At 37.1% G+C, this 12,265-nt stretch overlaps 1 long non-coding RNA gene across 1 annotated transcript; it reads right to left on the minus strand.

Moving 5' to 3' along the window:
* Window positions 1-672: 672 nt before the first annotated feature.
* LOC114383109 lies at window positions 673-2,942 on the minus strand. Its single transcript, XR_003660405.1, has 2 exons — window positions 1,656-2,942; window positions 673-1,313 (listed from the first exon to the last, which is right to left on the minus strand). It is a non-coding gene; the product is annotated as an uncharacterized LOC114383109 (long non-coding RNA).
* Window positions 2,943-12,265: the final 9,323 nt, after the last annotated feature.

Consider the following 12,265-nt stretch of genomic DNA (forward strand, 5'->3'; position numbering starts at 1 on the left):
ATTTACAATTATTTAATTCAATTTTTATTTGCTAATCCTTTATCATGGTGGAGTTTGGCTTTACGTTCAAACAGAGAATTAATATGTGAGCTAGGCGTCAACCCCAAATTAGTGAGGATTTCGCAGTGTTTAGTGATCTATATAATAATTAAGTCTAAGTGAGGTTTCGGAAGAGCTATTAGACAAAAGCTTGAGAAAGTTACAAAGAGTTTTAAAAGGACATCACCTTTTTGTTTTGCTTACGAAAAAATTATTTTTTTTCTTATTTAATTACCCACAATTTAAAAATGCTTCATAATAAATAAATAAAATTTAAAATCATGATTAACAATTCCTATTGATCCCAATAAAAAAATGATTATTCCATGATGACTACCCATGAAGCTGAAGGTCCCATCCTATCAGTTGCCATTACTTGATGAAAAAAATTAATTCATCGCTAACAAGACTAAGCAACTTAAAAGTACAATTAAGCTAGTGATATTTTAACCCATTTAAAACTACTAATCCTATCACATATATGACATGCCAAAACATTTTTTATTACTGATTAGAAGTCCATTCAATATAACTAACAATCAATCTCACCTTAGGTACCAAACCAAAAAAAAAACAATTAAGTTAGAGTAGTAAAAGAATTGTGAACAAAAAATCAGTCAGCAGAAGCGGTAATAAATCTCTAAGCATTGCATTGGGACGATTCCAGACTGCTTTGGACTGTAAAACAATACAGTATAATAAATTCCTGTGATCAGGACCAAACTAAAAATTTCTATCTACCCAAACCCAATGGAGAAACCGAAAAGAAAAACTCTTCATGACCATACGCTATGTCGTCAATTTACTATTCGCGTTGAATTCTTCCTTCAATATTGCCATTTATGTGGATTTTTAATGGTTGGGTTTGATTAGAAATATAAATATAAAAATCTACCTAAAAGCAATCACCCTGAAAACATGGCTATTACTAAACTCACTACCGTAAAAGCATTATATTGTAAGGAAGCACATATAGCATACTACAGTACAAAATTAAAAGAAATATGATAAAACCAAACAATGGGAAGGACAACAGACCCAAAAACTAGCAAAACAAGGTAATTTAAAGTTCTAAATGTTAATAAAGTTATCTCATAAATTTATGAAAAATAAGTGTTAATAATAACTAACAAAATTGTCCTTTCAAGTATAACCTGGATCTGAAGGACCATATTGGGAAGTGCTAATTGTATGACATGAAGTAGAGGCATTCCTACGAAGCTTTGGAGGATTACTGGAATTTTCAATTCCACTACTCTGTCGATGCACTGTACCTGCATAGAAATTACCATTAAAGATACAATGAAACAATAGTTATATAAGTCAAGTAGGCAATCTAGGTAAAGGTTACAAGAAATGGAAGATATAATCTACTTATGCTGATTAAAAACATGAGAGAAGACATAGATGATAGATACTCGTGACCTTTCATAAGGCCATGACTATGATCATCACTTAGTGACATATTGACATCAAAAGTGAAACTAAACTAAACTTGGTCATTTTCAAATCATTCATTACTTTGAACTCATGGTGACTAAACTAAACTTCATAACAAGTAATCATAAAATAAAAATAACTATTCCAAAAAGCTTAAGTGCAACGTTCTCCAGTACCTCTAGTTCTGCCTGTTGAAGGAAGGACTACTGACAAGGAACCAAGATTGGACCTTTGAAAACACAATTAACATAAGTAAATGAGTTAGAAAAATCAAACTACAAGTCAACAATTAAATGTTGCACTGGTCTTTTCAAAAGTAAATATTAAATTAAGGGACCTCATAAAGGAGCACTTCGGTTCAGGGAAGTTAAAAATAACATAGTAAGTTCACCAAAGGAATGGTCACAATCATCCCAAAATTCAATAAATAAATTTAGAGAATACATTCAGGGAACAACAGAGTGCAAAAATAGATTAATACGGGGTAAATAGTGAAGTATCTTCAAACAGAAACAAAAAGTTGAAAGTTTGGGGGGACCCACGAGGATGAACTGCTGCGAATGCTATGAATGGGAAAGACTCATCCATTCCAAGAACATTCTTTCTTTTGAACTCAATCTACATTTAAGACCCCAAAATAAAATATATGCACCAGAGAAAATACTAAGAGCCAAGAAAATGTTCACCTTTCTCATCAAAATCTGCAGTGCAACCCAAAAACAAAAGTGCGTCTGGCACAAGAGTTTTAGATTAGAATTCAACCAAAACACCCAATATTATATAAGCCAAGAACCAAGCGGATTTCCAATCCATTGACATAGAGACACCCCTTTGAAAGAAAAGGCTCACTACTTCTCTCATAATTAGAAGAGGAAAGGAAATGGATAGAGCACCAACAGCATGTCCATTCGATGAAGAACACAAAAACAAAAACAAAAAGAGAGACAAAGAGTATAGCATAACTGGTCAGCGCTGAAATTGGTGGCTGCGGCGTGGATCTTGTGGTCTTGTTCAAAGAGCGTGGATCTTGTGGTCTTGCTCAAAGAGCGTCGACTACGGAATGTCCTCCATTCTGCACTTTCCTTTCCTTTCGATTTGATTCCCTCCGATGATGAGCATATCTGAAGCACCTCGTTTTTGGAGAAAAAGGAACAAAAAATATGAAGCACCTTGTTTATGGTTCAGCTTCTTGCGGCGGCACTCGGCCAGTACGTGGTTGGCGCTGAACTCCTTGCGGAGCTCCTTTGTCACGGAGCTTGGTGTCCGCAGTGATGGTTTGGGAAGAACCATCGTCGGGGTTCTTGGCGAGGAGGAACGAGACCATGGAGAGGATGTACTTGAGGAGGCACTGCCTAATGCAATCCGCTGCTGCCGTCGTTGGGTGGAAGTGGTGGTGCCTGCGACTGCACCATTTCAGAAACCTTAGAGGAGCTGAGGAGTCCAAGAGGGAGAATGATAGAGCAACAATCAGAGAGTGCAAATAAAATATTAATAAAAACAAAAAATATCCGAAGGGTTTTGTACAAAGACGACTTAAAATGGCAGCAATCTAAGACGGTTTTACAAAACCGCCTTAGAATGGTTGTATTTATTTACATCATTGCCACTGTGTCACATTCTAAGACGGTTCCATATAACCGCCTTAGAATGTGCATCGTAAAATATGTTTTTTTTAGTAGTGTTAGCTCCTTACACTCCTCCTTAATCATTAAAGGTTGTCCTTCTTCTTGGGGGTAGATTTCTTCACTAGATTCTTCCCCTTTTGCTTCTTCACTTTCACTAGAGAAAGGTGACGTAGTAGCCTCATCTTGGCTACTATAAATGTCTTGGCTCCTCATAATCATGGTTTTTGTGGTGGGGCATTGAGAAGTAATGTGTCCTCTTCCAAGACATTTAAAGCACTTTATAGAGCTAGTCTTCTCTTGCATACTAGCCTTAGGGGCTTGCTTTTCTATTGTCTTCGCCTTATCATTTTTGGGCTTAGAAGGTGTCTCCCCTAAGATGCCTTGACCTTGGTCTTTCTTTGGATAAGAGGGAGATCCATAAGATTTTGATGTAGACTTTTTTTTAAGTTGTTGCTCTACCCTTATTTCCCAAACTAAGTTAGCCTCTACATTGTCCTTCCCATGGAAGTATGGGAGGTTAATGTTAGCCTCTTGAGGCTTTCTTTCCTTTTCTCTTCTATGGGAGTGAGGTCTAAGATGTGACCTATGTCTTCCTTCATAATAGTCACGAAGTTCTTCACTTAGGCTCTTACAAGAGTTATGACTACTATAGGAGGCATGTTTTTCTCTTTTCATTTCTTTCATTATTTTTCTTCTTTCTTCCTCTCTTATTTTCTTTCTTTCATCTTGACTTATTTCTTCCACTCTTTTTTTTCCTTTTTCTTTTCTCTCTTGTTTTTCTTTATATAACTTGAGGGAACTCAACTAATCTAAGATTCTAGATAAAGGGTCTTTATGACTAGTACCCTCACCATTAACACTAGATGAATGATGACTCATGTTGGTTCCTAAGTTGTGGTTCTTTCTTGTTGGAGGTTTGAAAACAAAAGGTAAAAGAAACTATGGTTGAAACTAGCCAAAATAAACACTAAAAGAGGTGTGAAAGATAAGGGAAAAAACTAATTGGTAAAATGCAAGCTATCTAGGTGGTTTGACAATGGAAGGTAAAGGAAATAAGCTATGAAAGTAAGCAAGAAAAGTAAACTAGGTGAATCCTAAGAGTGTTTGGATGACCACATTCAAGGTTCCCAACAAAACACTCACTATCCTAAGGAAAATTTGCCTAAAATTATTACACACAAATGGAAGTTTGGTAACCTATTGGAGGCTCCCAACACACTTCCAATGAAAGGTCTTTTTGTTACAAAACTTGAAAGCAATGAAGGTATCTTTTTGTTACAAAACTTGAAAGCAATGAAGGTAAGTAAATTGCAAATTACAAAATTACAAAATGGTCCTCAATTTTGGTGGTTGTTCTCTCTTTGGTGATTCACTCAATTTGGAGTGCTTCTTAGTCCAATAGCTCTTAAGGTGGTTGGCCCCTTTCTTCTTCACTCAAATTCTTCAAGGGATGGCACCAATCCTCCTTCCAATTCCCTATATGGCAACCCACAAACAAGGAAACAAAGAGACAAGCAATAACCAAAGACAAAAAAAAAATGAAATGAAAGCTAAACCAATGGAATTTTAACAAGACATTTTTTCAAGGATTACTCAACAATTAAAGCAATGAAAAGGACATAGAAGCAAGATAGGACTCAAAGAGAAACTTAGAATGGCTCTAGAGTAGAGTAAAAAAACTATAAAAAAAAAGAGTCAACAAACCTCTAGCTTTGGCACTTGTTTTCACAATAATTTTCAATTGAAATTTCGGAACTAAGATTGGTATAACATAGGCACCAATTATAGAATATATTTTGAGCCAAAACAACAAGCACACTTCCCTTTCACTTTTTTTCCTGGATACTGATTTTTCTGCCAACTTGTGTGATTTTTAGTATTTTTTCGTTTTATCCAAATCACTTGGTTCTTTTTCTATAACTTTTTTCCGGATGTCTAGAAAATTCAATAAAACTTTCAGCTCAAAATTCGAAGTAACCAATTCTCAGTAATTTTTACAAGTTTGTATGTCCAAGCTGCCAGCACCAGCGATTTTTTTTTAAGCATGGTATATTGATTGCCTTGGGCTTACTTTCAACCTTCCTATGTATGTTGAACTCACTAGGATTGTTTACCACAGTTTTAGGAGTTCAATATTCACTTAGGATCAACATTTCAGCCAGCAATTCAATCACCAAAACTCAAATTCACAATAGACACAATCAAAAGGAAACCTAAAAGTTCAAGAAAAGTTCACAATCAAAGACTCTCTAAGAATTTTGCATGAACATGTTAAGGACTAATTAACATGAAAGATTTGACTCAAATCAAATAATAGGCTAAATTAATTTCATACACTCATGAACAAATGAGTTAGACAAAGAAACAAGAAAAAAAAATTCAGCACAACATAAGAAATCTTATGTGACAAGTTTCATGACTAGACATGACTTCTATGACAAAACTACAATAGGTGAACAAGTCACTCTAGATTTTTGAGGTTTTCTTCTACTTTAATATTTTTGTAAGAATTTTATGGTTTAGGTTTCAGCCACAAAAAATAACAAGACAAAACTCAAAGGAACCTAAACTCAACACAATTCATGGTTCAAGAACAAGAACAAGAAATTTGAACCATAGAAAATCAAATCTAGCTTCTATAGCAAGTTTAATCGGTGGAAACTCTAAAGAATCATGTTAAAAACATTTATCACAAGACATGTGAGGAGATACATGGAGAAAAAATGAAGAAACAACAATGGAAGAGAAGGTAAAGCAAAAAATTAATGGAGGTTTAAGGAGCACCTACTTGAAGCTCTTGTGCTCTGATTACCACTTGATGGAAGCTTGCTTGTGGAGCTTCTATGGAGGCTGGATCTTTGAGCTTCAATGAGGTCCTTCAATGATGATTTTACACCATGGAGATGCAGCGGAAGGCAAAGGAGAAGAGGAGAGGGGAGGCACCATCCACTAGGGAATAAGCCAAGGAAGAAGGAGCTTCACCACCAAGAATTGCCTTGGATAAGAAGCTTGAAGATGATGCTTTAATGGAAGAAAAGAAAGAGAGAAAGGGGGAGCACTAAATTGAAGGAATAAAAGAGGGAGAGAAGTGGAACTTTGAAGTGTGTCTCATAAGACTTTCATTCATCAAAGTTACAACAAGTGTTACACATGCTTCTATTTATAGACTAGGTAGCTTCCTTGAGAAGCTTTCTTAAGAAAACTTCCTTGAGAAGCTTCTTTGAGAAAACTTCCTTGAGAAGCTAGAGCTTAGCTACACACACCCATCTAAAAACTAAGTTCACCTCCTTGAGAAGCTTCCTTGAGAAGCTAGAGCTTAGCTACACACACCCATCTAAAAACTAAGCTCACCTCCTTGACAAAATACATGAAAATACAAAAAAAAAGTCCCTACTACAAAGACTACTCAAAATGCCCTGAAATACAAGGCTAAAACCCTATACTACTAGAATGGCCAAAATACAAGGCTCAAAAGAAGGAAAAACCTATTCAAATATTTACAAAGAAGAGTGGATCCAACCTTGACCCATGGGCTCAAAAATCTACCCTAAGGTTCATGAGAACCCTAGGGCCTTCTTTAGTAGCTCTAGCCCAAGCCTCTTGGAGTCTTCTATCCAATACCCTTGGGAGGTAGGATTGCATCACTTAATATGGAAGTAAGGGATAAGGTTGAGCTCCTTCCATATAGGGACCTAGATGACCTAGTCCAAGTTTGCATAAGGGTAGAGCAATAACTTAAAAGGAAACCTACTTCAAAATCTTATGGCTCTCACTCTTATCCAAAGAAAGACCAAGGTTAAGGCATCTTAGGGGTTGCACCTTCTAAGCCCAAAGATGATAAGGGGAAGACAATAAAAAATAAACCCCTTAAGGCTATTATGCAAGAGAAGACTAAATCTATAAAGTGTTTTAAATGTCTTGGAAGAGGAGACATTGCTTCTTAATGCCCCATCAAGAAAACCATGATTATAAGGGGTCAAGACATTTATTGTAGCCAAGATGAGGCTACTACTTCACCTTCCTCTAGTGAAAGTGAAGAAGCAAAAGGGGAAGAATCTAGTGAAGAAATCTACCCCCAAGAAGAAGGGGACCTTTTAATGGTCAGAAGGCTTCTAGGAGGCCAATCTTGTGACTTGACCCAATCTCAGAGAGAATATTTTTCACACAAGGTGTAAAAAAATTTATAACACATGCTCTCTCATTGTAGATAGTGGTTCATGTTGCAATTGTTGCAGCACAAGATTAGTCTCTAAGTTAAGCCTTGCTATCACTCCCCATCCAAAGCCTTAAAAACTTCAATGGCTCAATGAGCAAGGGGAGATGATAGTCAATCAACAAGTGAAAGTGCCCTTCTCCATTGGAACATATAAGGATGAAGTGATTTGTGATGTAGTTCCTATGGAGGCAGGACACCATCTCTTAGGTAGGCCCTAGCAATATGATAAGAAAATCATCTATAATGGTCTAACTAATGAGATAACCCTTACCCACCTTGGAACAAAGTTTGTGTTTCATCCTCAAACACCTTCACAAGTGGCCAAAGATCAACTAACTATGAAAGATAAGAGGGAAAAAGAAGAAAAACTAAAAAAGCAAAAGAAAAAGAAGGATAGTAAGGCCTTGTCTTCAAAGGCCAAGGGGAAGGAAAACAAGGAAAAGGATTCCTCCAAGAAGATTGTTAAGAAGGAAAATCATTTTGCAATAAAAGGATATATCAAAAGAACACTCTTTCTTAAACAATCCTTCTACCTTCTCCTATCAAGGGAAACCACCCTTATCACTGTCACAATTCCTACATTTGAGACCTTACCCCCGAAGGTCCAAGAACTCTTACATGAATTTGGTGATATATTTCCCAAAGAGATACCCCCTAAGCTACCTCTTCTTAGGGGAATAGAACACCAAATAGACTTAGTCCTAGGAGCAAGCCTTCCTTATAGGTCATCCTATAGGACTAACCCTCGGGAGAATCAGGAGATAGAGTCTCAGGTTAAGGAATTGCTGGAGAAGGGTTGGTTCCAAGAGAGCCTAAGCCCTTGTGTTGTGCCAATGTTGTTGGTGCCCAAAAAGGATGGTAAGTGGAGAATGTGTACAGATTGCAGGGCCATCAACAACATTACTATAAAGTATAGGCACCCTATTCCTAGAGTTGATGATTTTCTTGATGAGTTGCATGGTGCCAATATATTTTCAAAAATTTATCTTAAAAGTGGTTATCACCAAATCAGGATGAAAGTGGGTGATGAGTGGAAAACCGCTTTCAAGACTAAGTTTGGTTTGTATGAATGGCTAGTGATGCCTATTGGGCTCACTAATGCACCAAGCACCTTTATGAGGCTTATGCATCATGTCTTAATGGATTTCATAGGTATATTTGTAGTTGTATATTTTTTATGATATTTTAGTGTATAGTAGGAGCCTAGATTATCACTTAGGACATCTAAGGAAAATTATTTATGTTCTTAGGGAAAACACTCTCTATGCCAATATAGAGAAGTGTACTTTTTGTGTAGATAATATAGTTTTCTTAAGATTTGTAGTTGGTAGAAATGGGGTCCAAGTGGACCCTGAGAAAATCAAGGCCATCCAAGAATGGTCCACCCCAAAAAGTGTAGGAGATATTAGGGGATTCCATGGGTTAACAAGCTTCTACAGAAGGTTTGTTCCTAATTTCTCTACACTTGTCTCTCCTATCAATGAGCTGGTGAAGAAGAATGTCGCATTCACTTGGGGTGAAAGACAAGAGCAAGCCTTTGCTTTGCTCAAAGAAAAGCTCACCAAGGCACCTATTCTAGCTCTTCTTGACTTTTCTAAAACTTTTGAGCTAGAATGTGATGCCTCTGGAGTGGGTGTGGGAGATGTATTGTTGCAAGGTGGGCACCCTATTGCTTATTTTAGTGAAAAACTTCATGGTGTCACCCTCAACTACCACACCTATGATAAAGAGATTTATGCCTTAATAAAAGCCCTCCAAACTTGGGAACATTACGTTTCCAAGGAGTTTATCGTTCATGGTGATCATGAATCACTTAAGTACATTAGAGGGAAAAACAAGTTAAACAAAAGGCATGGAAAATGGGTAGAGTACCTAGAGAAATTTTCATATGTTATCAAATACAAAAAGGGAAAAACAAATGTGGTAGTTGATGTTCTCTCTAAGAGGCACACATTGTTTTGCTCCCTAAGAGCTCAAGTTTTAGTAATTGATAACATTAGGGAATTGTATGCTTCAGGTGAACATTTCTCTCCTATTTATAAGAGTTGAGGGCAAAAGGCCAAATATGGATTCTATTTGGCTAAGGGGTATTTATTCAAAGAGGGAAAAATTTGCATGCCCCAAGGATCCATAAGGAAATTACTTGTGAAAGAGAGCCATGAGGGTGGGCTCATGGGCCACTTTGGGATAGACAAGACCCTTGTCTTACTCAAAGAAAAATTCTATTGGCCCCATATAAAGAAAGATATCCATAAGTATTGCATTAGGTGTGTGGCTTGTTTACAAGCCAAGTCTAGGGTGATACCTTATGAGCTATACACACCCTTACACATCCCATCTGCACCCTAGGTAGACATTAGTATGGACTTTGTCCTTAAGCTTCCTAGAACCCAAAGAGGTGTACACTCTATCTTTGTGGTGATGGATAGGTTTAGCAAGATGGCACACTTTATATCATGCCACAAGGTAGATGATGCTTCTCACATCTCAAAACTCTTCTTTAGGGAAGTTGTGAAACTCTATGGTTTGCTTAAGACCATTATGTCAGATAGAGATGCTAAGTTCCTTAGCCACTTCTGGAAAACCTTATGAGCTAAGCAAGGAACTAAGCTTATTTTCTCTACCACTTGCCATCCATAAATTGATGAGCAAACAGAGGTAGTGAATAGGTCTCTAACAACCCTTTTAAGGGATCTTTTGAAAGGCAACCATAGGTCTTGGGATGTGTATCTTTCTCATGTAGAATTTCCCTACAACAGGAGGGTTCATAAAACGACCAAGCAATCCCCTTTTGAGGTTGCCTATGGGTTCAATCCTTTAACACCCTTATACTTGATTCCCCTCCTACTTGACACTTCTTTTATAAATAAATAAGGGGAATCTAGGGCAGAGTTTGTAAAGAAGTTGCATAAGAGGGTTAGGAACCAAATAGAGAACCAAACAAAAGTGTATGCAACTGTCGCAACTTACCTTTCGACGAGAGGGCGATGCGGGGCTCACGGGTGCGTCTTCCAAGGGAGGAAGGCGCACGGAGTCGCCACCAATGTTTATTCGGGGAAAACGTCAGAAAAATCAGAAAGGTGTGGTCTACGAACTTTAAGTGTGATAGGTTCGAGAGTTGTATTTATGCACGGGTAAGGTATTAGCACCCCACGCGTCCGTCACAAGGGACGACAGCCTTCTAATCAAGTGTGCAAATATGACTTCAAAATTATGTATTTTCCCCTTTTTATGTTTTTTAGCTTTTTATAGGTCTTTTGTATTTTTCATTTTTTTGTGGTCGACAAGGGTGTTTTCCTCGCTCCTACGTATCCTCAATTGTGATGAGGAAATCAGACCTATGTAGTTCTTTTAGAACTAAACGTTGGTTAAGTTGTTTTTATCTTTTTTCGCAAGATATATTTTAATCGAACAAAAGTCATCTAAGGCGTTGGACCATTAAACGATCTTTTGATTCTTTTGAAAGGAGAGAAACGTTATGGCATTGGACCATTAACGATCTCTTGGTTGTGAAAGAAGAGAAATGTTAAGGCGTTAGACCATTAACGATCTCTTGGTTTTTGAAAAGAGAGAAGCGTTAAGGCATTGAATCATTAACGATCTCTTGGGGTGGTCGACAAAAGTGGGGCTTTTGCTCCTACGTATCCTCAATTGCGATGAGAAAATCAGACCTACGTAGTTCTTGCAAAAGCGGTAAAGTTATGTTTTGATTTTATACTTTTGAACGGTCCATGTTAACCGATAAAAGCAAAGAGGATCGTTTAAGGTGTTGGACCTTAAAACGGTTTCAAGTGATTTTTGCGAACAAAGCTTGATTTGTGAGTTGATTTTAACCTTGATTTCACTTTGGTTATTAGTCAATTAATTCAAGGAAACTTTCACAGAAAAACGTCTGACTGATTTTTCTTAATTATATTATTTTTTTCAAGATATTTTGATTATTTTATTATTATTTTTCTTTTTTTGGTTTAACCGAGGTTACAGCGTGAACGATCGGTTAGATTTTGTTTTAACAATGATTAAACGAGATTACAATACAAATGATTGGTTGAAATTCATTTTATCAATTATTAGGCAAGATAACGGCTTAAATAAACAGTAAAAATCTCGTTAAAAATGGAAGAAAAGAAAATCGAAAGTGAACGAGATGAAGATGAAAGCAAACTAAACAAGAAATGAATTGAAAGTCTCGGATTCGAACACTTACCGGTTGAAGAATGAAGAACGAACGAAGAACGGATGAAGAACGGTGAAGAACGGAGGAAAATCTTCACAAATTTGCTCACGGAAATGTCTCGAAAGCGTTACGAAAGCACTTCGACTCGCTTTTTCTTCACGGAAACGTGTTTTTTTACCCAAAATAGCCAAAATGCATAGCCTAGGGGTCATGAACATTTTTGAAACAGCCTCCTCCCCTATTTATAGTGAAAAAGTGATGTGTTTGTCGCCCAGAGGCTTCTTGAGGAAGATTTCTAAGCGCACCCCAATTACTAAGTTCACCCCCCCTTTTCATACTTTACAGAAATGTTACGGAAGTGTTTCAAATTTGATTTTCCTCTTTTTTTCTCTTCCCTTTCACCAATATTAAGTGAAATATGCTTACCCAAGGTTTTCGGAAATTTTACGAAAGCATTACGACAGCCACAGAAGCCCCGAAAACCATTTTTCAACAAAACGTGGAGGAGCTTGCCACCTAGTTGCTTCCTCCTTAAGCAACCCAACAGCTGGAAGGGCTAGATTCAAATTTCTATTTACACCCCTATCTTGATAAGTTCACCCCCCCTCCGTTTTTGGCTGTTTTCTTTCCAAAACCTCACGGAACTTTACGGATTTCACTACGGTGAGTGTTAAGCCTTCCAAAGCAATCAACAATGGTCCCCGAATGAAATTAGAGTGTAACAGTTTATTTACACACACCCTATTTTGCTAAATATACTCCCGTTTT

This window comes from Glycine soja, chromosome 14 (assembly GCF_004193775.1).
Source record: "Glycine soja cultivar W05 chromosome 14, ASM419377v2, whole genome shotgun sequence".
Classification (NCBI taxonomy): Eukaryota; Viridiplantae; Streptophyta; class Magnoliopsida; order Fabales; family Fabaceae; genus Glycine; species Glycine soja.